Source organism: Mesocricetus auratus, unplaced genomic scaffold, assembly GCF_017639785.1.
Source record: "Mesocricetus auratus isolate SY011 unplaced genomic scaffold, BCM_Maur_2.0 Super-Scaffold_100010, whole genome shotgun sequence".
In the NCBI taxonomy this organism is placed as follows: Eukaryota; Metazoa; Chordata; class Mammalia; order Rodentia; family Cricetidae; genus Mesocricetus; species Mesocricetus auratus.
The window spans coordinates 62,937,421-62,965,194 of record NW_024429194.1 but is presented as its reverse complement, the minus strand read 5'-3'; the positions used below and the strand labels follow the sequence as shown (position 1 = coordinate 62,965,194).

The following is a 27,774-nucleotide window of genomic DNA, read 5'->3' as shown; positions in this document are numbered from 1 at the left end:
GGAGTTCAGCCTTGTCCCAATGCTCCCACAAATGAAGATTTCATTAGCAGTCAAAGGAGTCATTTCCTGGTTATCAACAATCTCCTCTCCATCCCATCATGTACACAAGAATGTAGGTATCCCCATCTGTCTCCATATCATGTGAGCACAGTCATCTTACCACAGAGGAGTGCGTTCAGCACAGTAATAGCAATGGGTATCAAGTACTACACACCTGCTTAATGCCGGCCCCCATTCTCCACACTCCACACATGGTGACCAAGGTGGATGAGGAGATTCCACTGCCACCCTCACATTTCAGGTAAGGAAACTGAGCCATAAAGAAGCGAGAGACCTTGTCCATGGTCACACAACTGTCTAACAGAGAACCTTCTTTTTACCAGGGCTCTGAAAGCTTCATGAGCTTGTCCGTTACCTGGAGTCTTGTCAAAATGCACATTGCTACTCTATGCGGTGTCCAACACTGCTGTGTGTATGTGTGTGTGTGTGTGTGTTTTGCTGGAAATCAAACCCAAGCCCTTGCACTTGCTGGGCGGGCATATTACCACTGATTTCATGCCCATCCTTCATTGTTTTCAGTAAGTACACATGTGCTGCTGCCGCCGTCTGTCCACAACACCACAGGCAATGTGGCACCATATCTTATTTGTCACCTCTTCTTAGCAGCCATTTTCTGACTCCCTTTGTCATGAGCTATAAGAGCCATTTCCTGACTCTGTTTTAAATAGTTCTGTTAACCACAGGAGTCACCTTCTTGGGAGACAAAGGGAAATTCCATCTGCCTAGATGTTTTGGCCTGTCTTTGGGTAAAGAACTGAGTCCAAGTGAAGAGAACGCAGTTACAGAGTTAGTTGCTGGTCACGGGCTGGCTTATTTACAGGAGTTACATCAACTGGGTGATGACCACTAGTGGAAGCTCCTGTCTGCCCCTATAGCACTGAAGTCAGAGGTCAAATCAGACCTAGGTATTTAGGAGAAAGTGCCCAGCCTCAGGCCTTCTGCTGTGGTCCATCGATGAACATGCTTCTGAAATTCCCAAGCACAGATGTCTGGAATTCTTTTTGTCAGCACCTTCCAAAAGCTGAGCAAATAACAGCGTATAGAAAGGTGTAGGAGAGGAAAGGTTCATGACAAGAACAGGTTACTATGTTTATTGGCAAGTATTTTATTTTAAGATTCAATCATTTTATCCCAACTCCCGGTCTCAGTGTAACTGCCCAAGGAAAAAGGAAAACACATTCATTCAATGCCTTCTAATCTCACTGCGTTTCCAGCAAAGTATATTGATGAGACATCATTCCTTAGATAATTCTGAAGGCAAACATATTTTGGGAATATTAAAAAATGTCAAATACAAAAATCCAGACTAACTTTTTGTTTTGTTTTCTACTGACTTGGCAAAAGTTAAGCCACAGCTCTTCTGTCTCAGCCTAGATAGCTGGGAGTTTAGACAGGAAGTGGAACCTCTGGTGAGAGCCCCTGATTCTTTTCAAGCAGACAGGTCTAGGCCCCTTGTTCTAGGGCAAAACAATTACAACCTCAGGGTTCTATTATATACAAATTATAGCTCTCCAACAGCTTGGGTTTTCTCTTGGGAAAACCTTAGGAGGTTCATCTCCTGGAGCATTGGAAATTCTGGTCTGGGGTGAGTTAGAGGTGTGAAGGAAGGGATGATAATGAAGTATTAAGGTTTTTGGGTTTTTTCACTTCTCCATCCCTTCCTGTCCTTGAGGCTTCCATACAGCCCAGAACAGCACATCACCAGTTAGCCAGCCATCACTAACCACCTATCTTTAGGCTTTCCCTGTCTTACCCCAGTAAATTTAGAGGAGGAAAAAAAGAATTTTTCATTCATTCCACAACCATCTTTTGTTTTGTAACCCTAGCAAAGTCAACAATCACTATGTGGGTAGCCCTGGGTAGCCTTGAACTTTTGGCAAACCTCACATTTTAAAAGTTTCTATTATAAATAACATATTAGGCTACTTGCTGCAGAATAAGATAAGTGATCACTGTATTCAAGACAAAAAGACCGCCATGTAAAGAGAGGCAACGATCTGGGTGATAAACTTTGAGGCCGAGGAATGCTCAAGATTACAGTGATGCTGCAGCCACAGGGGAAACTTGCCGGGCAGATGTCTTTTGTGGAGTTTGTAAGGGACCGGCCATGCCCTGTCCAGCTGATGAGGTCTGTACTCTGAGTGCCCTCTGCTTGTACCATTGATCTGTCCTTCATTTGTACTGCCTTGCAGGTTTCAATCAGGGGCAGAGTCATGGGGATCGAGTCTTGCCTTTCTCAGCAAGGGATGACCTACCTAGAGGATCATTTCTTACAACATCTAAGGCTGGTATCTACCCACGGGGGCCTCGGGATAGGACACACTGAATCACTTGGAAGCAGTTCCTTAGGGACCTCTGGGGTGAGTCTCCCAACCCACATTCTCTCACCCTGCTGTGCTGACTTTGCAGAGGTTTTCTGAGTAGGCTGATGGCAAGGAAGGGTTTTGCAAGCCTTTGGGTGAGGGGTGGGGAGTGTGTGTGTGTGTGTGTGTGTGTGTGTGTGTGTGTGTGTGTGTGTGTGTGTGTATGGGGGGGAGCCAGAATAATCATTATTATTATCGTTCTTTTCCGTTACTCAGATTAATAATACATACTGAGATTTGTGGGGACAGAATACAGGTAGCAAGGGGAAGCCTTCGGTGGATTTTCGTTTCAACTGTCAACTCCCAGCCAGAGGACATGATTTCATTCGCCCAGTTTGGCTCTGTGCTTGTCCTAGATAGGCCTAAGTGGCAGGTGGGTGGGAGAATCAGATGTTCCTGCTTCCTTTAGCCTGAAGCTTACTCCTAGCAATCCCGGTTGCACTGTTTATCATGTCCTTTATCCCAGCTGCTGGGGATATGGCTAAGCAGCCAGGTTATGTAGATTCCCAGCTCTGATTTTTATCTCAAGCCCTGGAAAAAGAAAACCTCACACCTGACCAAACTCAGTAATAGAAGGTGTTTTTTCCCTCTTCCCTCCTTGGTCCCCTGGAGCTTATTTCACTGGAAGGGAACACAGGTTGATGTATTTTTAAATGGCTTTGATTTTATCACCTTGCTTAATGATTTGGCACGTTATTTATTAGATGGGGAGCTTCCCAGAGGGGCCTGGCCCATTAACGTATAAATAATGTGGCAAATAGTTCAATAGAGCTGTAAAAAAAGTGATTTAGAAATAAATTGACCTCTGTTTGTTACATGTAAACGAAGACTCAGGGTCATAATGTATTTTGTGCCTTTAAGCTGAGATGGTGGTTTGGGGTGGGAAGAGCATGGGGTGGTACAGACATGAGGGTGGGGGATGGGCGGCTCTTTGTGCAACCCCCTTTTCTCTGCTCTGATTGAAGGTGTGGCAGGTGTAATATGGGCTGTGTGGTGTGGATGTGTAGTTGAGTGAATGGTACCAAGCTGTAGACCAGGTCAGCCATGTGGTTGGTGATTCCTGCAGGACACAAATCCCTGTGTGCACTTTTGTCATTATTGAGAAAGTAATGTTTAGCCCAGAAGACTTGGATGGTTCTTGTGTGTAAAGAGAAGCTTGAGTTGTCCTGGGTATATTTAGAGCTTCTTTGATAGAGCTACTGTGTAGTGTGCAGCCCATAATAGGCAATCTGCAAATATTTATTATAAATATGAAACACAGGCCGGAAGTGTGGCTCAGTTAGCAAAATTCTTGCCTACAATGCACAGAAAAACCATGGATTCCATCCCCAGTCATGCATAAAACTATGTGTGGTGGCAAACATCTGTAACATCAGCACTTAGGAGGTGGATACAGGAGGATCAGGAGTTCAAGACCACTATGGCTACATAGCAACACAGTGAGTTCAAGGCCAGTGTGAGATATATGAGACACCCTATCTTTAAAAAAAAGACCAACCAAATAAATAAATATTACCTACGTGTTCACATATATAGTGTGGTTAGTGGAGGGAAAAATGGTACAGACAATTTAGGTAAATAACGACTATTCTAGCTAGCATTTATTGAAAACTTAGTAGGCCCCAAGACATTTTGCTATATACTTTATATTTGTAACCTAATTAAATCTTTAATGTTTTTAGATTTCGGTAAGACACATATTCAGATGAGTACACAAGGAATATGTTTGTAACAAATAATGTGACAGATAGAAGCATAAATGCCTGAATGATAAAAGTAAATAAATGAAAATGTTAGGGTACCAGAGCAGCCTGCATCTCTCTCTTCTGATCATGAGATTTTCCTTTTCCCAGAGATAAGTATCCTGTCCTCCATGAATACCCTGGCTTTTACTCATGGTTTTAGTACCGTGCACAATCCTGTGTTGCCTATCTTGAGAGTTTTGTAAAAATTCACTCTAACTGTTCTCTTGTGTCTTCCATGTCTTATTCAACGACTTGTTATGGGATTCATTCATGTGTGCATGCAGCCGGGATCTGCTTGTTTTCACTAGAAGGGGGTGTATTTTACTGTAGGGAGTCAGGGTGCATTCCCCGTTCTGCTGGAGGGAGCATCTGCCTGCTTCCCAGTTATTACCACTTGGGAGCCATGCTGACCCAACACCTGGGGCATACATCTTGGCACCCGTGTGCCCTTGCTCTGTAGGATATGATCACAGTGGTGGAGTCTCTACACAATAGACTATGTAAATGTCAGGGTTACTCAGTAACTGCCTTTCGCATTATCTTCCAGAGTAGTTGTACTGCCCGCTCTGACCAGCACTTGTGAGCATCTTGGCAGAGCATCCATACCCACTCGCTAGTATCAGAATTTCCTAATTTAACCTTTGTAATGCTATATGATGTTAGAATTATTATTATTATTCCCATTTGCAGGTGATTACACTGAGGCTCAGGGTGTTTAAATTTAAACTGCTTCCTAAATATTTCTCTACATGATAAACAGCAGCAGTGGTGCTTGAATTTCAGCCTGAGTCTATAAATCCACACTTTAATCTTAATGTCTTCCTAATAAGTACTTGAGAGACTTGAGATAAATTATCTAACTTTTGAAGCACATGTAAGTTTGTTAAACATTAATTTTGCTGTTGTTGTTTGTATTCAGTGGCGTGGTCCCCTTTGAGCTTGCTATCTACTTGTGCATTGGCTGGTGGCTTTGGAAGGTAGAGTTGACTGTAGGACATCCAAAAGATATAGACAACTCCTCTGGATACCTCTGTAAAGATAGGTAAAGGAACAGAAAACACGTCCAGGGAACAGTAGGAGCCAGAAAGTCTTTTTTTTTCTGGGCCACCTTAATTCCTGCTGCTGTTTTAACTCATTCCCTCTACTTCATTCTTCCAAAAGCAACCCTTAATATATGATCAAAGGCTCCTTTCTGGTTTCAGGGTATCTTGTTGGTTGGGCAGAGTTTCCAATAGAGTCAGGGCTTTAGGGTGTCTTTCATCCCAAGAGCTCAAAGCCTCCCACAGACATTAACCTATTAATCACCAAGCTGCTTTGTGAAGTTGAGAGCTAGCCCGTGGGTGCCTCCCCCGCTTCCCAGGTAGAGAAACTGAGTCCATGACTTGTCCAGAACTGCCCATGGAGTCAGGGTGGAGCCAGCAAGGAACCTAGGTGTCCAGGGAGATGGGTTCCTCTATTGCCAGTCATCCAGGGCTGCAGTTTTCTGCACATTCAGCAGAAAAAAAGAACTTGCTGGTGAATGGGGAAAGCTGAGGCTGGTGGTGGTTCAGGATATCATGATCCTGTTTTGGTTGCTGAGGAAATGGCCTTGCCCAAGGATCAGGGCCAGGTGTGTGCGCTTTCATGTCTTTAGTCCCTAGACTGCACTTTGCACATCCGAGATCCTTGGTGACCCTTAGTCTGTGAGTGAATCGATGGCTCAATGAAGGTATGACAGGCTGCTTACTTCATTCTTACTAATCCTGGCCTCCTCCTCACTCCCACCATTTCCTAATATCAATCAAGGCTTTGGATGGGAGTATGGGAAGACGAAATTGAGCTTCTCTGGGTTAAGATGAGAATCTGGGTGGAACAGAGAGAAAAGATGCCTTATGTGGGTAGCCCAGGAAGGGAAGAAGGCACAGGTGGAAGGCACCCCAGAGACCCACACTTCTCTTGCCTAAGAGAGTCTACAAATGAAACTAAATTTTAAGCTAAAGTTAGGGATTCTGTGAGTTTCTGTTTCTTAGGCCGTAGGATTCTTCCGGGATAAGCATCTTGAACATAACAGTTATGGACTTTTCCCTCCACTGTACTGGTGGGGCTCTGGGTCGTGTAACCAGATAAAATGTGAGATCTGGGTCTCCATGTATCTATCATCTTTGTGACATCCTCAGTGGGCTCCATTAGGGGGAGCGGTGAATATGTTTCACTCTGTATTCTCAGTGGTCACAGAAGCGAAGATGTGGGTTAAGGTATAGGAATTTCCCTAGGTTATGGTTTCAGTAGAAGATGCCTAACTCAGTACCAGGATGGGCTGGAGAAGGATTTGTTAGAATGTGTCTTATGTGGGATTGATCATGCATATTCCTGTATAGGGCTGTGCACATCTGCCAGTGTGCTTAGCTGTTCTATGTGAGTCTTCATAAGTGGATGCACTAGGAGTGGGGAGATCGCATTTGTGTGTTCTGGGCCCAGTGCAGCTTTTCTCCATCTTGAGACCTTTCTTTCCCCCCACCCCTCACTTGTTATCAGTCAGAAGCTTCTGGAGTATATTGAGATTGGGAACATTCACTCCCAATTTTCCCAGCATGCCTTTGTTTCAGTCACCCATCTGATCCCATCTCTATCCCTGCGCAGGCTTCCCGCTGCCTGCGTTTATCTCACTGTTTTATGATGTCATTTAATTAGCTCGCACACGGTGGTTTTATGGGACAAACATGGCCTTGTTTGCCTTATAACTGGATTTCATGACTCTGTGGGAACAGGTCAGAAAAATCTCAACCCAGCCATGATTGGAACTCAGGAATGCTGGATGGTCGGGAACCTGGGAAGTTTGGGAATCGTCTGACACGGAGCTAGCCCTTTCTTTGATAAACTGGGGAAAAGTCACCTAGCCTGTGCTGCTTCACACTCACAGCATATAAACAAGCCCCTTGGGGAAACGGTGCCAACCTTAGGGATGAGGGGAGCGCCATGTCTCCTGTTGTCCCAATCTTTGCTGCTCGTGTGACTGTCACTCTATTTCAGCCCACTGGCAGAGTGGCCACTCGTAGGGGACTTAGGAAGCCTCCTGAACCTCCACGGTAGGAGAATGAGATACTTGTGTGTGTGTGTGTGTGTGTGTGTGTGTGTGTGTGTGTGTGTGTTTAAAGAGACTCATTAAAATAGAGCTATGGGTTGATGAGTTGGCTCAGTGGGTAGACTGTTGGAACCCATGTATGGAAGGAGGACTAGATTCCCAGGAAGTTCTCTTCTGACTGCTATGGCAATCCATTCCTGTGCACATACACATGCAGCAATAATTAATTTAAACAAAATTAAAATAGGGCTTTGAGAAAGGTGGAAAGAATCAGATACTTTTGATCAAAGTGTTTGTGGATTATGAGAGACATCTGAGTTATTGAACCAAATAGTATTTATCAAGGTGCTAATAGAGAAATGACTGCTACCACTTATATTTAGGAAGCTATTGTTTACATTAATAATATGTATGTATTTAGGTTATATATATATGTACATTAAGGATACGCACACATAATTGGTTTTTTCCCCTGAGCATGTGGGTTGATGTTGTTGTCTTACTAGCAGGCTAGGTCAGGAAGCTCTGGGGAGATGTAAAAGTGAACTGTCCAAAACCATCCTAGAGAATAAACCCTATTTGGACTTCTAGCATCTCCAGTGGAGGACCCTGTCTTCTGCTGTGTGACAATCTTTACTTCCACAGCTTTCCTTATTCTCTTTTCCACAAAGTCACTGCTATCCCTGCTACAAACATGCACATGCATGCACGCGCGTGTGCACACACACACACACAAACTCCTTTTTAACATTAGTTTTAAATTATGCATATGTGTGTGTGAATGTGTCTGAATTTAGGCTTGTTCACAGGAATGCAGGTGACCATGGAAGCTAGAGGCATTGGATTCCCCCAGAGGAGCTAGAGTTACAGGTGGTTCTCAGCTGCCTGATATGTATGGGTGCTAGGAGCTGAACTCAGATCCTCTGAGTGCTCCTAAGCCCTGAGCCATCTGTAAACGATATCTTGATAAATAAGTGGTTCTTGGCAGGATTTCTTACTCTTTGCCCCTTTGTTTGTTTGAGAAAGGGTTTCATGTATTTCAGCCTGGCTTTGAACTTGCTATGTAGCTAAGGACGGTAACCGTGTGTGATCCTTGCGCCTCTAACCCGAGTACTAGATTACAGACCTACACTAGCATACTTCATTTGTGTGATACTGGGGGAGTCTAACTCTATCAATGGAGTTACATCCCCAGCCTGTGCGGCCCCCCGGCCCCTACCCCTCCCCGCATCCCCACTCATCTTTAGACAACATATTTCTTTGGCTTGTGGTTTATGAATAGCCCACAAGATGAGTGGGAAGTTCAGACAGAGGCAAGGCTGGCTCAGGAAACCAGGAGAAGTCACTGCTTTTTTCATCCCCCTCTGTCCTCTTCTGCCCCTCTGCTCCCTCAGGGGCAAGGTTGCAAGCCTTGCACCTCAGCCCTGCCCTCCTGCCGTTTGTTCTTCTCTCTTCCATCACTCCCATTCTCGTCGTCTTCATCTCTTTGAACTGAACTATAGTCAACACATCTTTGAGGTCTTTCTGAAATTCATCAGCCCAGTTTCTCTAAAATCACAGAAGGAAGGTGTGTATGAAAGACGGCTCGAAATGTTGGGAAACCATGAGCAGCCAAGGGAAGGGAGGGCAATGGAGGCCAGTATCTGTCCACGTGTCAGTTGCTTTTGCATCTCTTGACAGAAACAACTTCAGGGAGGATGAGTTTTTCTTGGCTCATGATTCCCATTCATCATTGTAGGGAAGACACGGTGGCCAGAATGTGCTTCTGGGACTCCTCACACCACAGTGGCCAATGAGAAGCAGAACTATACCAGAAGCAGAGGCAGAACCAGGCTATACCCTTCTGCAAGTAACACCTTATTTCCCAAACGTTCCACAGGCGCCCAACACCACCAGCACCTGGGGCCCAAATGCCCAAACACATGAATCTGTGTGTGTGGGGGGGTGGCTTTTCATACTCAAACCATATGTGGGTTTGGGAAGGATATTATCAAGCACAAAGACCAATAGAGGATGTTAACCTAAACGTAAACCATAACTAAGAAGAAATAATAGAATTGTAATCTCAGCTGTGTGGACTTATTTGCATAAATTAATTTGTTCTAAAATTGAAATATGATATTTAAAACAGCACTGTTCTGCTTCTTCTGGAATGATCTGGAACGGTTTAGCTTTATCTGGAGGCAGGCTTAGACTGAAATTCCCATAGGAGAGGGGAAAACTCATCTCTCTAATGCCCATCTCCAGACTCTTCCTGGTCAGGGAAGACTGAACCCCCATCCCTCCTGCCACTGCTTGCAGAACCTTGAAGTCTAGCGATGCATACAGTTCCTGTCAAGTGTCCCCTCCTCCTTGGGAGCTTGTGACAGCACATCACACCTGAAAAACCATTAGGCACAGAAAGTTTTGAGACTGGCCCCAGCATGCCTTTGCCCTTCCGTGTTGTCCTGTCTCTGGGTGACTTCAGAGAAGGCGAGGGTGGCGTTCAGTGGATGCGCCAGCCTCCCCCACCTCCTTCTCTGAATTGCCAATATATTTTCTCTGACAGTTTGCACAGATAGTTAAGATACCGTGTAATTACAGTTGCATTTGAAAGCCAAACATGATTTATTTTTGACAAGCTCAGTCATCTTTGGGATGACTTGGGGTGTTTGTGTGCATGAGCGCATCTGTGCATGTGTGTGTTGGCTATCTGCGTACGTGTATGTGTTGGTACCTTTTTTGTATAATAGAGTGGGCTGTAGGTCCTCTGCCTGTGTCCCATCCAGGTACCTTCTTATATTGAATTTAAGAGATATTAAATTTTACAAAGCACTGAAGTGGAGGCAGAGTCCATATCCCTAGGTGACTGTGTGATGGGAATTGTGTGATACATACCCAGGACAACAACAAACACAGAAATAATGAGACAAGGACAGAAGTCTGGGCAGTTGTGGGGCATAGAAGGAGGCCAATGGGAGCCCAATGAATGGATTATCAGCAGAAGTTTCCCACCGGAGGACCTAGTGGGGGGAGTGTTTAGACTAGCAGTGGTTCTCAACCTTCCTAACGCTGCGACCCTTTAACACAGTTTCTCATGTTGTGGTGACCCCCAAGCATAAAATCATTTTCGTTGCAACTTCATAACTGTAATTTTGCTGTCGTCATGAATTATGGTGCAAATATCTGATATGCAGAATGTCTGATATGCCACCCTTGTGTAAGTGTCGTTTGACCCTCAAAGGAGTTGAGAGCCACAGGTTGAGAACCACTAGGAGAGGAAGACGTTAGGGCTATGGAGGAAATAAGAGTGTCTCTGAGAGAAGAATGGCCTTGAAGGAAGAAGGAAGCATTCGCTGGGCAGAAGTTGTCCCGCTCAGTTGATATCTGGAGGGAGAGGTCATAAGAAAGTGGAACAAGGGAATGAGATGTCCAAAAGTTCTGACTGATGTTTTACCAAACTACTCTGGGGACATGTAGAGGTAGTGCAGTTTAAACATCAAGTTCACAAAGGCGTGGGACTTCCCATCAGCTTCAAGGGGTTGGGCATGAGAGAGACGAGGACTAGATGAGGTCAGCTAAAAGGGGAGTGAGGCCAAAGATCGGTGAGGACATTGGCATGCCTCTCTGACTGTTGCTGCTGAGCTTGGAGCAGTGGAAGGAACAATGGGACTGATTTCCCTTCTAATTCCAGGAGAGTTTAAGATTAAGAGGACAGATGATCTGATTTCTCAAAGTCAAGAGTATCGCTACATTGCTCTCTGTGCCCTGAAGTAGGTCTAGGCTGTGAGGAAGCCACTGGCTGTAGGGCAGAAAGATAGGCAGTGATAGGGTTCATTTTAGCCACTGGGTAGCAGGAGAGTGGGGGGGGGAGTGGGTGTGCTTATTTTGCTCTGGGCGTCTCTCTCTGGCTCAGGCTTCTGTCAGTACAGACCTGCATCCCGGCCCCGCCCCAGCTGTTGATTATACCCCTTGGGATGTATCACTGCTAGGAAAGCAGATGTGCCAGATGTGACATGTTTGAAAGAAAAAGAACCCTTTCGCTCAGAGCCTTGGGGAGAGTTGCTAATCACTGTCTTACTGTTTGCTGTTGCTCGTGGGAAGGGTAGGGCTGAGGTTGGATGGATGGCGGCTAAGTACCCTTAGTACCCCTGCAAGGATCTCACTTCCAACATTTCAGAAGCCAGATATGGAAGGCGGGAGTGATGAGAAAAGGAGGAGAAATTGAGGCCCCTATCAAGTGAAGGAAGTTTGGCTTCGTAGTAGTGGGTAGACTGCAAACAGTACACCTCACTGAGTTGGGTTCTATATTCATAGGGGTGTGTGTGTGTGTGTGTGTGTGTGTGTGTGAGAGAGAGAGAGAGGGGGGGGAGGGAGGGAGGGAGGGAAGGAGGGAGGGAAGGAGCCTATAGGAATCAACCCAACAGGACCACTTCAATTAATCTACCACCTTCTCCTAAAGACCTCAGGGACTTTGTGGTCCACAGTTCCCTGCTGCCCTGTTGTCATTCAATTTATTTTCTCCTTGTCCTCAGAAACAGAGATCAGGACTTTCTGTGTGCCTACGTGTCTTTCGCCTAAGGGGATCCGAATGAGCGTTGGTGACAGATGTCTCAGTCTGGGAATTCCCAGCATGCTTTGCTTGGTACTTCTTTGCCAAGACAGTGCCTAGGGTACCTAGATACCAAGGCCTTAGTTGTTTAGCTGCTGCCCAATCATTCTCCAGAACTAATGAGGCAGACAAGCAATTCTGATAAGACCAGGAGTGGTCTAGGGGAACACTTATGAGAAAAAGTTATGGGTATTAGAGACTGCTGAGAGGTCAAGGTGAAGTCAGTGCATCACAGTACCCAGGGCGTGGATATAATGAGAATTTTACTATCGACAACCCTTAGAAATGTAGTTAATTCCAAACATTCTGCTTGGATTCTGAGGAGGTAGTTCTTGATTACATTTTTGTTGAAGGGTTGACATTTCCTATTGTCTTAGGTTACAACTCTTACCATCTAGACCCAAGGAAGCCGGTCCTGTTGACCAAGATGTATCAAAAGCTGATGCTGGTGCATCAGTAGAGATCTGTTGTCTCTCTCGGCTATAAACCCACCAACTAATCCAAATTCCAGAACAGCATTGTTCATAATCTGTCTTTCACCCTGACCCTGGAATTAACTCTAACTCAATCCCAACACTAGTCCTTCCCTCCCTGCCCCCAACTACCTAGAATGATTTGGGGGTAGGAGGACTAGGGAGGAGAGGGCAAGATGAGCAATGCCTCTGGGGAAAGGAGGAGGAGGCGGCCCAGCCAGAGAGACCTGGAGGAGCCAGTGTGGTATCTGGGAGCCCCAGGCATGATCCTGGTACTTGCCAGGCCATGAGTCACAACTTCGCTCTCTGTGGCATTTTGTTGGGGGTGTGTCTGGGCTGGCAGCTGGTAAACAGGCTGCCTTGGGTAAGGTGCTCCCCACCTTAGCCGGCTCCCTGACTTGGATAGAGGGGAGAAATTCTTCTTTTGTGAGGGTCCTTCCTTCCTTCCTTCCTTCCTTCCTTTGTACCTCGTGATTTTACAGGACTCAGGCAAAGCAAGAGAAACGCCTGCTACTTGGCTCTACATTGTTAGTAGCAAAGGAATCATGGAGAGGCTAAATTAGAATGCAGAGTCCTGAAGCTTCCAAACATGAGAGGTCACCTTGCCCAGCCCCTTGAGCATCGTCCCCCTCAGGGACACTGATTTGCCTATTCCGTCCAGGGATCACACTCTATCCAACCCCTCCCACTGTAGTCATTGCCCAGATCCAGATAGGCATCCCCGGTGGCTGGATAGGGATCTTTATAGGGGTGAACCTGTGCTTGTGGATGAAGCAGCAGCTGCAAACACCTGGAACATCTCCCCAGACCTGGTATCTATGCTCAGCTGGCTTCAGTCATGATGTGTCAGTTTCCTATCTACAAAATGAGACCGGGCCTGACCTTCCTTGTGGGGAGGCAGGGAGCAGGGCCCTGATGACTGTTTCCTGATGGTGGGAGGTGATTGGGATTATTATTGTTTATTAAGCAAGACAACCATCAGCCTGACTCCAAACCATCACAGTTCATCACAGTTGCCATCCTGGAGACCCATGGATGCTCAGCTTCCTTCTCTACCCTTGACTCACATCTGACAATCGACTGTAACTGCTCAAGGATGGTGCCTTGCTGCCTCCCCTCTAGGCCTCATCTTCACAGCCTGGAGGAGAATTTACCCTCTGATTACACATTTGGCTACTGTACCAGCATCCTCTGCCAGGTTGGGAGGTTAAAGTCACCGAAGAAGAGGCAATCATAGCACTTCATATACACGGTGTGTAAGGGGCCTCCAATATTCACTTTACCTAAACTTGATTGGGGGAGTGTCGGAATATGCAAGTAAAAACAAGAAAGTGTTGAGAGTCAGGACCCTGAAGATGTCTCTTTTTTTCTATCTCTGAATAATACCAAAACATGGCAATAACTTTTAAATAGCAGCCTGTCGTTACAAGGTGTTTTTCTTTTGTAATCAGACAATAAGCTTGTGTGCTTGGAATTCTCGCCGTCATTTTTTACAGAAGACGAAGCTGAGTTAAAGGGCTTTCCTTTCAGGGTCAGAGAGCTGGTCCACGACAGAACTGGAACTTGACTGAAGTCCAGGGAGCACTGCCATGGAGCTAGCCTTCTTTCTGTTGTCGGGAGGAGAAGCAAACCAAGCTTTGGTCTTACAAACATATTCCTTACTCACAGGTTTCTTGATCATAAGAAATGACATAAAAATATAAAGGAAATCAAGGCCAGGGAAATATTAAGTAAACTGGGGGAAAGGTGTCTTTATCTACAGATTGAGGACATTTGATAGCTGACATTCTAGGTATTCCAGAAGGAATCTCCAGTTGCTGCTATGCCAGCTCTCCTCTCCTAGACACATGGTCAGCTTGTGTTGAACTCTGCGATTCAAAGTCATCAGAGGAGCAAGAACCTGTTGAAATATTTCATCAATCCATCTGTTACTGATTTTCTCTTGGGCCTGAGTCTTTACACTGCTATCTTTCTAATTCTATTTATTAAAAGGAGAAAAGAGTAGAAGATATTTTATACATGTCACATGTGATACATTCACACAAAACACTCACACACTGGGAGGGACAGAGAGATAAGGAGGGAGGGATAGAGAGAGGAAGATTTGGATGCCAGTCTGGAAGTTCCCAATGTAATTTCCATTCCATAAGTTGAGAAACACAGATTCATAATCCTCAGCCTAAATAACACCAACTCTCTCAGCCTTTTTTAGTCATGTCCAGCTTTTAAATCACACTGGCCTTTCAGGATCTCTCTGGAAGGTCAAGGCCCCAAGAAAGTGAAGTGCTTGTGTTCCTTCTGCTCTCGTTCAGGCTGCTCTTGTGTTTTCGCTTCATCTGTAGTGCAAATGCGACTCCTTTCCTTTTATTCTCTCTTGCATCCATCCTGTGCATGGTTTCAAGATCTATCTTCCTAAAACGTAGCTCTCATCACAACACCTTTCTTCTTAGAAGTGTTTTTTGGCTTCCACAATGCCTTGGTCAGAGCCTACCTGCTGCATGGAGTGTCTTAGTTTGCCTTCTACTGCTGTGATAAAACACTATGACCAAAAGCAGCTTGGGGGGAAAGGGCTCATTTGGTTAGCACACCCACACCACAGTCCATTATTGAGGGGAGTCAGGGAAGGAACTCGAGGCAGGAATTGAAACAGAGGTGATGAAGGAATGCTGCTTACTGGCTTGCTCCTCCTAGCTTGCTCAGTTTCTTTTTTAACCAACCCCAGGACCATCTGCCTATGAGCAGTACCACCCACAGTGGGCTAGACCCTTTTATATCAATTATCAATCAAGAAATGCCCTGCATTTTTGTCTACTAGTCAATCTGGAACATTTTCTCAGTTGAAGCTCCTTCTCCTCTGATGACTCTAGCTTGGGTCATGTTGGCAAAACCAAAACACTAGCAGATGCCAGCACTCAGTGCCTCCCATGTTTTATCTAATTTCGTTGCTGTATCAGCTCTTGTATTCTTCACCTAAAGGTCAGGAAACTGAGGTACAGAATAGTGAGATAATTTGTCCAACTATGGAAAAGAGCTGAAACTTGATTGTACATGCTCAAGTCCTGGTGTCCACACTGTCCACATGCATCCTGTGTCTCAAGAACACTTTAGATGTCCTCCTAAATACCACACAGCACCTGCTTTGGTAATGCTCCTAAAATGCTGAGATTTAGACACCTTCAGTCCTGTAGGTTCTGTTGACTTTGAGTCAACCTCTGCTCTGGGTCTGGGGGGTGGCTCAGTGAATGAAGAGCCTGTGTACCAGAGCTCAGATCCCCAGGATTCACATAAAAAGCTGGGGGAGAGGCAGACCTGAATCTGTAGTCCCAGAGCTTGCAGCAGAGAAGGATGGAGACAGGTAGATTCCTAGAACTTTTGGCCGGCCAGCCTAGCAGAATCGGTGAGCTCCAGGTCCAGAGACTCTGTTTCAGTAAACAAGATAGAGGACAGTTTAGGAAGATACCTAGTGTTGACCCCTGATTTCCACATGTGTGCAACACACATGCTCATGCACACACTGTGCATACAGCCACATGAACACATACATATCACCCGGACATACAAGCATGCACACAGGCAGGTAGGCTGGCACATACGCATGCTCACACGCATTCCTAGTGTTTGGTGGGGGTAATCCTGAGATCTAAGGCAGATATTTTTAATGAATAACACAAATTGTTGCAGGTTTTCAACAAGAGCTTAGAGGCTGTGGTTTACCCATAATGGGATGTGGGGATGGATCTGGTTGCCCTTCAAGACGTGTGGCCTGGATGTGGCACAGAATTTGGCTGCTCTGTGTGGTGCGCCTCCACTGTGTGACCTCCAGGGAGCCACTTCGTAAAGCAAGCAGCAGCCAATGACTTGTCCCTAATGAGGCAGAGGGCAGGAAAATGGTCCTAAGTTGCAGGACAAGTCACTGAACTGGAGCTGGTACAAAGATCTCAAAGGGCCCCATCTGAATGCCCTCAGCACCTCAGGATCAGGGTGGAGAGCAGCTGTTTCAATATCAGAGTGATGTGATGCTGCCATTTCTTGGCTGTGTCCCCCTTGCCCTCTCCACCTGCACTTTTCACAAACGCCCAGCCCTCAAGCAAGAGCTGAGATCTCATTTTTTTTGGGGAAAGTGAGATGCAGCGTTGCCTGACAAATGGGTGGGTCCCCCCACCCACCCGGTTTACGAGCACAGGGTGGCTCCCTCCTCCTTAACATCCTCCCTCTCTTTATGGCCCTGCGCAATCTTTGATGTCTTCTTCTAGAGCAAGGGTGGTAGGGGAGAAAGAAACCAGCCTTAGCCTAGGAGATCCTCCCAAGAAATTCTCAGGTGAGGGAAGGGGCTCTAGGGAGTAGGGCATGGAGTCAGCATAAAGAACTGTGAGCTGGATAAACAGAGAATCCTCTCCCATCTGTGTGTCTTTGAGAGACACCGGTGTTGTGGTTCGTCTTCTTCAATGGTGTTAGAATACACATGGGTGAGTCGGACCTGGGTTCAGAGCTTGGATCTTTAGCTTTTCACCCTAGGCAGGTTGCTTAACCCTTTGAGCTTTGTTTACTAATTTAAAAAGAGTTATACACCACTCCTCTCATAGCACAACAAGAGAACTAAGCAAAACATGCATGTAAAGAACCTATTGGTGTGTTGCAGCTAAGCCCACCCCCCCAATTTAAAGATAAGTGCCTTAACAGCCAGCACTCCTCTAGCTTGCTTCCCCAGACTCCTTCACCTCCTCCAGCATGAGCCTCTTCACCCTGTCTCCACATTATGGTAAAGAAGCAATTTTTGCTAAAGCAGACCCCACTTCCCTTACAAATGTACAAAGCCACCAGGATGCATGCCAGATTTCTTTTCAGACCTCTGGGATCTCCAAAGCTGTGACTGAAAAGGATGGACAGAAAGCCTCTTCCGCCTGGCGAATCCTGCAAGCAGTCATCTTCCTACTTGACAGTGTTCCATCTCTGCCATGTTCCCTCTCTCTTCCATTAACATGATTTTATTTGCTTTGCTCCTTTTCTTGTCCATCTATAATTTTTATTTTATAGCTGTACCATAATGGTCTGGGGCCATCCCTACTGAATCACCAACTGGTCTTACTTTAGAATTTAATTTGGTTTTATTAAAATTACCAAAATTCTCCCTGGGCAGGTGTAGACCTGGGCAGGGCACAGCTCTCTGTGTTGTTGGCTGTGAGGCCTCTCCCCCACTGGTCCATTTCCAGGCTCTGTAGTTTTGGTTCAACCACAGATGGTGAGTGTTCCTGCTCACACACTGTGTGTGTGTCTCTGTGTGTGCCTCTGTCTCTGTTTCTCTGTCTCTGTTTCTCTGTCTCTGTCTCTCTCTCTGTGCACTCATTTATTTAAAGGTAGCTTGAAGTAGATATTTTCCAAGTGGACAAGTTCTTTGTGTTTCTAGAACTGTGAAGTTTGCACAGCTTAGGGAAGGAGCTTCATCTTAAGGGTTAGAGCAGCTAAATGCATGGCCTTCCTGCCAGCACCAGGGGCACAGACATATCCTGACATGCAGGCACCACCGAAATTAATTCTCCGCATGAAGTCAGCCACAGTCATGGGCTTTCTGCTGCTTTGGACCTTGGAAACTTCTTTCAGGGAAGTGGAGGAGCAAAGCTCGGGAGGAAAACAATTTCCACATGGATTTCCCAACATGCACGTTCTTTCTCCCCTTGAACAAAGGTCTCTCCATGAGGATTTTAAGTCTTGGGATGGGGCAGGGGCTAGACACTGAAGTTGTAGAAGAGGAAGTGCGATCCAAAGAAAAGGAAAGAGTCAAACTTAAAAAGGAACCATACCATGGAATTCCTCATCTTTATCCTAGAAGTTGGTCACTGTCTCCCGAGGCCACTGATCTACATAGATCCCACAGATAGGTGGACCTCAGAGTAGGCTTTGGACTCAGCTCCACGGGCATCTTTAAATTGTTCTCCTGCCTAAAGAGAGACATCTTCAGCTAATGAGGGTGGATGTCTTCTTCTGCCCTCCCAATCCCATCTAGTGTCTAAGATCTGGAGGAGGATTTTCTCATTTTGTTTGTCTCCTAAAATCACAAACATTTCTCAGGACCTGGGAAGAGCTGCCAGATGGGGAATATAAACCACACACTTCCTTAGTAGAGAATCCCATAAAACTGGGCCAGAGAGAGGTTGTGAGTTTCTTTAGGAACCTCAACCGGTTCCACTTGCTGCTTTGCTTGGCTGAATTAGTCGACATCAAATCTGACTGCAGTTTTTAAGAGAAGTAGGTATAAAGATTTTTTTAAGAACTGGTTTTGTATTGGGACTAATGCTGGAACTCAGTTCTCCCTTATAGATCTAATTTCAAATCTTGACTATTAAATGAGAAAAGAGGACATCAGAGGCCGACTGACTTTGGCATTGAAAATGGAATTTTTCTCACTATTCATCCTTTCCTTAAAAAATAAATAATGTAACTTGGAGAATATGATTATCCTAAAACACTTTATTTTTTAATTAAAGAGGGTTCATTATACTGCCCGTCTCATCTCGTCCCAGAGGAGGGAAGTCCTATGCTCAGCAGGTTTGCTAAGAAATAATTATAGGTTCAGCTCTTCCCCAGGCCCCGAAATTCAATTAAATTTTTTTTGTTTCAAGTTGCTCGCAGTCATGTGGGGGGTGTGTGTGTGCGTGTGTGTGTGTGTGTGTGTGTGTGTGTGTGTGTGTGTTTGCATGTGTCTTGGTTTTCCTCACAACAGTTCATGCGAATGGGTCCTCACATCCAACAGTCACCACCACTCCAGACCCCAGCCCAAATTATTTGGCTACTTGTGTGAAAGGAATCTTTGTTTTTGGTAAGAATCACTTCAGTTGTCTATGAGTCCTGAGGCTGAGCTCTTTCAGGTTATTCTGAGTTAGCTTAGAGTGAACCAATGGCTCTTGACCACCACTGTGTTTTAGGATCCATCTGGGGAACTTAGGCTCAGTGAAGGTGCCTCCCAGATGCATGGGTTCCACTGATGTGGCATGGGACCCCTCACAAGTATCTTATTTTTTGTTTTGTTTTGGTTTTTAGAAACAGAGTCTCTCAGTGTAGCCCTGGCTGTCCTGGAACTTGCTCTGCAGATTAGGCTGTCCTCAGACTCACCAAGATCCACCTGCCTCTACCTTCTAAGTGGGCATGTGCTACCACTGCCTGGCACAAGCATCTCTTAAAAGCTTCTCTAGTGATAGTAGCCTGTAGGCTGGGCTGAGAACCACTGAAGAGATGACTGCATTCAGCTGGCATAGGTTAGGTGGGGATTCAGTGATTAGTTAAAGACACCCGAACTAGAGCGTGAAGCCAGTGTTTGGTGGCCTCCACGCTCAGCTCATAGTATAGTTATTTTAGGTATGTGAGCATAGGGCTAGGGGTGGTTTCTTGTCATTTCTAGGCTAACTCTGAGTTTATATTTAAACCCAGGAAGTAACAGTCATCCATAGTTGTGCCCATTACTACCTCTTTCTCATGCCAAGAAGGGCAATTCTGTTGTGTGACTGCCCCTGTTTACATGAAGAAGGGTTTTAGGAAGGACAGCAGAGGCTCTGACAAACCTGGTGTTAGCAACTGGAACACAAGCACCCCGGACATTCTGGGAGATGGAGCAGTGTTTATGGGTGCATTTAAGCCATGGTTGACCTATCCTTTTATATAAATAAAATAGCTGCCCCCACACCTCCAGGCTTCGGGGCACAAGCCCTCCTAGCAGCCAGGAATATAGAAGGAGGGAGGGTAATGCTGTGTGAGGCCAGATTCTAACCAGGTAATAAACCAAAAAAAGACATGGCTAATCAAAATCTAATAAATGAACTAATAAATAATATAAGTGTGCTATGAATCTCTATATATTCTAGCACATAAACATATATAGGCTTATATATATTAGGACTTATATAATATATGTGTGAACTTAAATAGAGGGGTATAAACTTATTTATATACCTACACTAGCCTTATGGGGCAGGGATGTTATGATGCAGATATCTCAAGCATATTTTTGAAAAATCATAGCTGTTTTCATGGAAAAGTCCACCAACATCCTAATGTTTTCAAGTATGTAGACTAATGAGATGTGTGTGTTTTCTACTGGTATATAGATTTTTATTATTGCTAGGTTTTTTCAGAGGAAAGAAATTGAATCTGTGCAGAGAGTCAGAGTGAGCAATTCAGACTCAGATCATTTACATTCATTGTCTGGGTCTAGACCCCTCCCTCTCTTTTGTGCTGCTTAGATATGACCTTTGATAATTTGACGCAGTTGGACACATTCCACTTTGCTTTTCAGAATACCGGTGGGTGATGAAGAACCCTTGAGTCTATCCCCTGTATCTACACTCTCATAGAGAAGAAGGGTGGAAAATACTCAAGAAACAACCAGGAAACATAATTTCAATTTGACATAATGACATCAGCATTCCTGCTCTCAGATGGGCATTCAGGCATGTACACATGGACTCATTCTGGGCTTTACTGACAGCAGATCCATGGAGTCGGGGGAAGAAGGTGAACTTAGATAGTCTCCAGAGACGACAGAACGAGACACATGCCAGCATGTGTTTGTCACAAAAGAGTTCAGCTAAGAACTTGTTTCCAAGCCAGTCTTTACTGAATTTTTGCAATGTCTGCTTATTTGGAAGCACAGTGTAAGTCCATGTCTGAGCCTGTAGAGCCCCATCTCCCCATACTGCTTGTGATAGCTGGAGTCCCAGGTTCTACTATGGACAACTCAGGCCGCCAGGAATCATCCACCACTGTCTTCTGCCCTGTGGATAGTCTGGGCCAAGATGACTACTGAGGCTCCCAAGGCTCTGATTTACAGGTCCATTTGTGAAGGTTTTTTATGAGAAGGAATATAGATGGGTTTTAATAAAACTCTTCTCTCTCTCTGTCTCTGTCTCTCTTGGTCACTCTCCCTCTGTCCCTTTTCTTTCTGTCTCTGTCTTTGTCCCTTTCTCTCTGGAATGGCTCTGCAACACTATGACTTTAAACATGCATCTCATTCTTCTAACTGTGCCTCTTGGTGAAGTCAAAATGAGGCCCCTGAGAAACAAAAGCAACCTAACCTCAGATAAAGACAACCTGGGCTTCTCATGGACAAAATGAAGTGAAAGGGCGTGGTGAGGATTGCTTGGTCTTGGCCATCGAATTTTAGAAGTACAGATGAAAAGAAGCTGGTGTAGTTTGTCCTGAATGCCATCTCCACTTTGGTGTGGAGTTTGTGAAGACAGACGGAATGGTTCTGTGAGTATCATAGATGTTGTTGGTTTCATCCTCATTTGTTAGAATGGACCCCACGGTTTGATGGCTCTTGGAGATTCCAGGGTCATGTGACACACAGAATAGTGATGTGAGGCCCAGAGGATTGGACTTGCTATTCATCTTCCCATTTAGTAAAGGATTTTAAGCCCTTACATGCACCGGGAACCATGATAGGTACTGAGGTGGCAAAGAACAATTATTTATAAGATATTTATGGTACTAATGGATGAGCTCACACATTAACAGGTAAGTGTGATATGTTTGAAACGTGATTGGAATGATGCAGAAAACATGACTGCACATGAGAAGAATCTCATCTAGTTTGAGGGCTGGGTTTGGGGAGGGTGGATTCTCAAGGAGACGAAGATGAAAGCTGGGTTTTTTTTTAATATTTAGTCACTTGGTCCTGACTATAGTGTTGTGTTTATTGAATAAACTGATGGAGTATTTATTAAGTGTCAGGAATGCAGTGGCAAAGCACTGGATAGGAGTCAGAAGGTCTGGGATCTGGTCTGAGCTCTGCCCTTGCAATCTGTGGCTTGGCCATGTCACTACTTGTCAAGATAAAATTAGAGGAAGATTCAGGACCAATACCTGTCCACCACTTCCCTGTTGAGAAAGAAGATGGTTTCTCTTTTCAGTCGGAGAGAAATAAAATCAAAGCTTTCTTTCCAAAGCCCATTCCTAAATTACTTGTTAACTTTGTAAAATTGTCCTTTCCCAATTTTCTATGACACTTTAAAAAGTATTTAAATTTTTTCTGAAGAGAGTAGGTATGGCACTACCTTTTTTTTTTTGCAAAATTTAAGACAGATTGGATGTCATTGAAGAGACTGGAAATGGGGGAAAAGTAAAGTAATATTTAAGAACTCACTCAGCCCAGTATTGTGACTCATGCCTAGAAGTTGAAAATGGCAGAGCCTGGGAACTATATGGCATCCTCTTCACCAGGACTTTGATTCTACACTTGAGCCTGGAAGAAAGCTAGACATTGCCCAGAACATCCTGCCCATGTGGGAACAGCAGGGCTTGCCTCCCTTTGACCATGTTTTCACTCCCTTTTCCTTGAAGGAAGGAGGATGAGGTACAGATATCTTCTGCCTGATCAAACAGCCTTGAGTGAGAGTTAAAGGCCTGACCTGGCTAGAGGAGCCTTTGTTCTCTGCCTCTAGATCTGAACACCCTGGTTTACCAACAGCCTTCCCTTCTGCAAAATGGCTGTGAGAACTCCTATACTTTTTATCATTCAATGTACTTTTCTTCTGTAGTGTCCATCCTGGTAATTCTCTATAATGATCAGAATTATAAATTGTCTTTCCCTAACCAGACAGTAATATTCCTGAAGGGAGGACATGTTTCCCTTTCCACTTATTCCTACTTCTGCAAATTAGTGAATCAATGCTATTTTCACATAAATGAATGAATGGTGCGTTAAGATCACCAGTTCTATCACATAACCAACATACGTGATGCTTATTATGGCTGATCCTCACTTATTTGTGAGTTACATATTTCTAAACTTATCTACTTGCTAACTTGTTGGTGGCACCTAAATCAGTACTTTGAGAAACATGTAAAGCTGAAAGGTCTTCCTTTTCAAATATATATGTACACATACACACACACACACACATACACACATATGTTTCTATGTGTTCACCAAGTGCTGACTGGTACCTGTGCAGGCCAGAGGAAGGCTTTGGATCCTCTGGAAATGGAGTTAGAGATGGTTGGGAACCTCCATGTGGGTTCTGGGAACCTAACCCAGGTCCTTTGGAAAAGCAGCCAGTATTCTTAATCACCAAACCATCTCTTCAGCCTTTTGTCATATACATTTTTGGTTGAGTAGGGTGGTGTGTGTATATTTACAGTTCTAACATTTGGGATCTGGAGGCAAGAAGATCAGGAATTCAAGATCATAGGCAGCTACATAAGTAGCTCGAGGCTATATTGGGCTACATGAAACTCTCTCAAAATGGGAAAAATTAACTTGAAAAACAATAATTGTACATTGTACATATTCTTGCATGTGAAATATGAAGTCTATCTCAAAGAAGCAAAAAATAGAATGGTGGTTATCATAGGCTGGGGGATAGAAGGGCTGGGGAGATGTTCATGGATATAAAGTCCAGATATAAATAAAGGACATGAATAAATAAGGGGAATAAGGTTTTGTTTTCTTTCTTTTTTTAAAGATATATTGAATAGCATGGTAGACACAGTAAATAATAATGTATTGGCCATTTCAAAAATGTTAAGATAACAAAAATGTTTGGGAGCTAGGTGTGTGCCACAGTGGTATCATGCTTGTCTAGCAAATGTGAGGCCTTAGATTCAATTCCTAGTACCATTATAAATGAATGAATAAATAAACAGATATTTGAGGACATGGATATGTTAATTAGCCTGTTTTAATTATTTTTACACTGTGTCAATAAATCAGACCATCATTTTGTACCTATGAATACAACCGTAATTTTTCAATTTATAATTAAAAATAAATTGTAGAGAGGAAAAGTGTAAAGTGTTGTTTGTCAACTAGATTCTCAGTTCCCCGTGCTTGGGGATGAAAGCTTTTACTCTCTGTTCCCATCTAACCTAACAGAGCACATTTACCAAAAGACAATGTTTAGCACTTGCTGAAGTTTGCTTCTTAAATTTCCCCAAAGGCCCATGTGTTGGTTCCAAGTGTAGCCCTGTTGGGAAATGGTAGAAACTTTAAGCCGTGGGGCTTAGTGTATGTGTGTGTGGGGGTCTTAAACATGAGGGGAGGGTGCACTCAAACAAGGTTGCTGGAGCTCAGCCTCTTGTTCTCTCTCTTCCTTTGCCTCTCAGAAGGAGGTAACAGCTTGGCCGCACCCAAGGCTTTCTGCCAGGACATTCTGCCTCAACACAGACCCAAAACATCAAAACCAATTGACCATGTTCATCCAGAGCTTCACCTTAAATGAGAGTCTCCTCTTTGTAAGTTGACTACCTCAGAAATTTTTATAGTAATGCAAAGTCAATGAATATAGCTCTGTAATGTTTAAAAGAAAATTATACCTGCAATAAATGATCTGAAAATGAACTTAAAACAATAGCACTTAAACAGTATCATCAAGAAAAAGAATTAATTAAGAACACATTTAACAGAGGAAGCCTAAGGCTCACACTCTGAAAACTATAAAACACTGTTGAAGGCAATTAGAGAAGACCTAGAGAAATGAGAAACAGCCCATGTTGGGCTTGAGAGATGGCTCAGTGGTTAAGAGCACAGGCTGCTCTTACAGAGAGGATCTGGGTTCAATTTCCTGCACCCACAAGTCCCAGGAAATTTGAAACCCTCTTCTGTCCTTTGAAGGCATGTATGTACATGATGCATAGACATACATGTAAGCAAAACATAAGTTCTTGTTCTTTTAAAGAAAAATAAATCGGGGTTTTTGTTTGTTTGTTTGTTTTGTAAAGCCTGTATTCATCACAATACTTCCTAAACTGACTGACACAATTCCTTCCAAATCCCACCAGGTTTCTTTGCAGAAACTGACAGTTGGAGCCTAGAATTCACACAGAAACCTAAAGGAGCTCAAATAGTCTAAACAATCTTGAAAACCCAGAACAAGGTTGGTTTCTGGTTCAATTTATGGTTGCATTAGGAGTTATTAGAGATTATTCTCTAGTGGTGAGGGTTAATTTGGAAGGCTATATCAGTATTGGAGGTAAATTTGTCAACTTATGAAAGACAATTTCATATTTCTTGATATCAAAACTTAGTAATAAAAGTAATCACAGAGGAGGCATAAGGACAGAAAAATCTTTACCCAAAGAAATAGAATGGGGAGTCTAACAGCAAACCTTCACATTTCCTGTTCATTCATTTCGACGTGAGTGTCCTGACAATCTAATGGAGAAAAGGATAGACTTTTGAAATAGTCCTTGGAGCATTGGATGGATGCATATAAGAGAATTAAGCAAGAGTTCTACATCACATTTCACCCAAAACATAAGCTAAAAATGGTTCAAAGACAAATTCTCCAGTTGAAAATGGCAAAGGATCAGAATAGAGCTCCTGCCACACACACCCAAGGAACACATACAAATAGCCAATGAACACACAAACTATTCCTAACATCATTAGCTTTCAAGGGAATGCACTTCAGAACTGCAGCAAGAGGCTGGCGGGTGGCTCGGGTGGGAAAGCACATATGGTGCAAGCATGGGCCCTGAGTTTAGATCTCCAGCACCAACATAACAGCCAGGCGTGGTGGTGCACGTCCATGACCCCAGGGCTGGAGTGGCAGAAACAGGGGCAGACAGTGTAGCCAATTGATTCAGTGAGAGACCCTGTCTAAAAATAAGGTGCAAAGCAATCAAGGAAGATGCCTGACCTTGATCTCTGACCTCCACATGCATCCATACACAAGTACGCACACGCACATGAACATGTACAGACACAAGCAGCACAGTGAGATACTACTTCACATCCACTAGGGCGACTGTGGTAGCAATAACACAAATGAGCCGATAACAAAGGCTGATGAGGACGCAGAGCGGTTAGACCTTCCATACTTTGCTGGTGGGGATCTCATGCAGCTCTTTGGAAAAGCAGCCCTGTAGCTCCTCAAAGTGTCCTGCTCACTGTTCATCCCAGCCATTTCACTTCCATGACACAGCCAGGAGGAAAGAAGCTGGGAACCCACCTAAAAGCCCATTCTGAGCTGAAAGCAGAGGCAACCCAAGTCGGCTGATGTTAGAGAAACTGAAATAAAATACTGTTTGGCAATGAAAAATGAAGAGTTCATACGTGTCACTCTATGCACTCTGGAAACATGTAAATCCGTGTGCTGTTTGATTCTGTTTATATGAACTGTTTAGAGGAGAGTAAATGTATAATGAAAGAGCGAATCAGTGGCTGCCTAGGATGAGTGATGTTGAGGAGAAATGGGAAGTGACTGCTAACTGCTGTAGGTTTCCTCTTAGCGGTGACTGGACAGGTCTGTAAGTATACTAGAAACCACTGAATTCTGTGTACACTTTAAATAGGTGAATCATGCAACGTGTGAAATACATCTCAATAAAGCATTTTAAATCCTTATAATACAGTTCCTGCCCTCAGGGGCCCTCCACAGTAACTAGAATTTTATTGTTATTGTTCTTCATCTTTAATGGCTGTTCCTTTTTGAAAATGTATTTATTTTTCCATTGGCCACTGGAGTATAGTGCTTGGGGTGAAAGTTGCAAGAAAAACATAGGAGCCGCAAAAACAAGCCCAGAGAATGGGGCAGAGGGCCACTGAAGTAGGTCTGCCTTGAGATGGCCATTGGGAAGCAGCTCATTCTTGGGTGGTTTTGGCAAAAGTGCTGTCTTCAAGGGTTCAACTCAAATGTTCTCATTGATTTCTGCTCCTGGTGGTGTCTGGGACTGACTACTCCTCTGAATCCCTGACATTAAAAAGGTAAAATACTAACCTTCTGCCTGAAAAAGCTTGAGGCTCAAGGAATGCCATTGAGAAGTCGCTTCCATCTGGACAGTAGAAAGGAGGCAAAGAGTTGGAAAAAGACTAAGGAAGTCTGAATGGAACTTAGACTCAACCTGAATCCATGTGCTCGGGGAAGGAATTGAGCCCCCCCCCATGATGGTTGTGAGCCTAATCCTGGCTCCTTTTCTTCCTCCAGACTCTAGACTTGAGAGACCTGTTGCATCCATTTGTTCTGAACAGCCAGGTTGATGGGATCCTTTCTTAACAGAACAGATATGCAAGAAGCAGAGAGCTCTGCAAAACAAATGAAAGAATGGGATACAAGAATTAGCTCTGCTGCTACATAGATGGCTCAGTGAGGATGGTTCTTGCTGCCAAGATCCCACATGGTGGAAGGAGAGAAAGGATTCCCACAAGTTGCCCTCTGAGCAACACACATACACACCGTAATGTGTGTGCCCATATACACACCATAATGTGTGTGCCCATGTACACACTATAAATAAATGTCATTTTTTTAGTGGCTGAGCTCTGGTCATTTGGAAACTTTTAGCATGATGGGGAAGCAATACTCAGATGGGAGAATTAAAAGCCAAACAAGTAGTAGACTTTATTTCAAAAGCCACTCACAGTGACTGGACAATAGTGGTGCACGCCTTTAATCCCAGCACTCAGGAAGCAGAGGCAGGTGGATCTCTCTTTGTTCAAGGCCATCCTGGTCTACAGATTGAGGTCTAGGACAGCCAGGCCTGTTACACAGAG

General features: G+C 44.3%; 1 long non-coding RNA gene across 1 annotated transcript; it reads left to right on the top strand.

Annotated features, from left to right (window-relative positions):
- Positions 1-272: 272 nt before the first annotated feature.
- LOC121142853 lies at positions 273-27,535 on the top strand. The gene is made up of 3 exons (XR_005879964.1): positions 273-2,420; positions 20,578-21,533; positions 24,387-27,535. It is a non-coding gene; the product is annotated as an uncharacterized LOC121142853 (long non-coding RNA).
- The last annotated feature ends 239 nt before the right edge of the window (positions 27,536-27,774 follow it).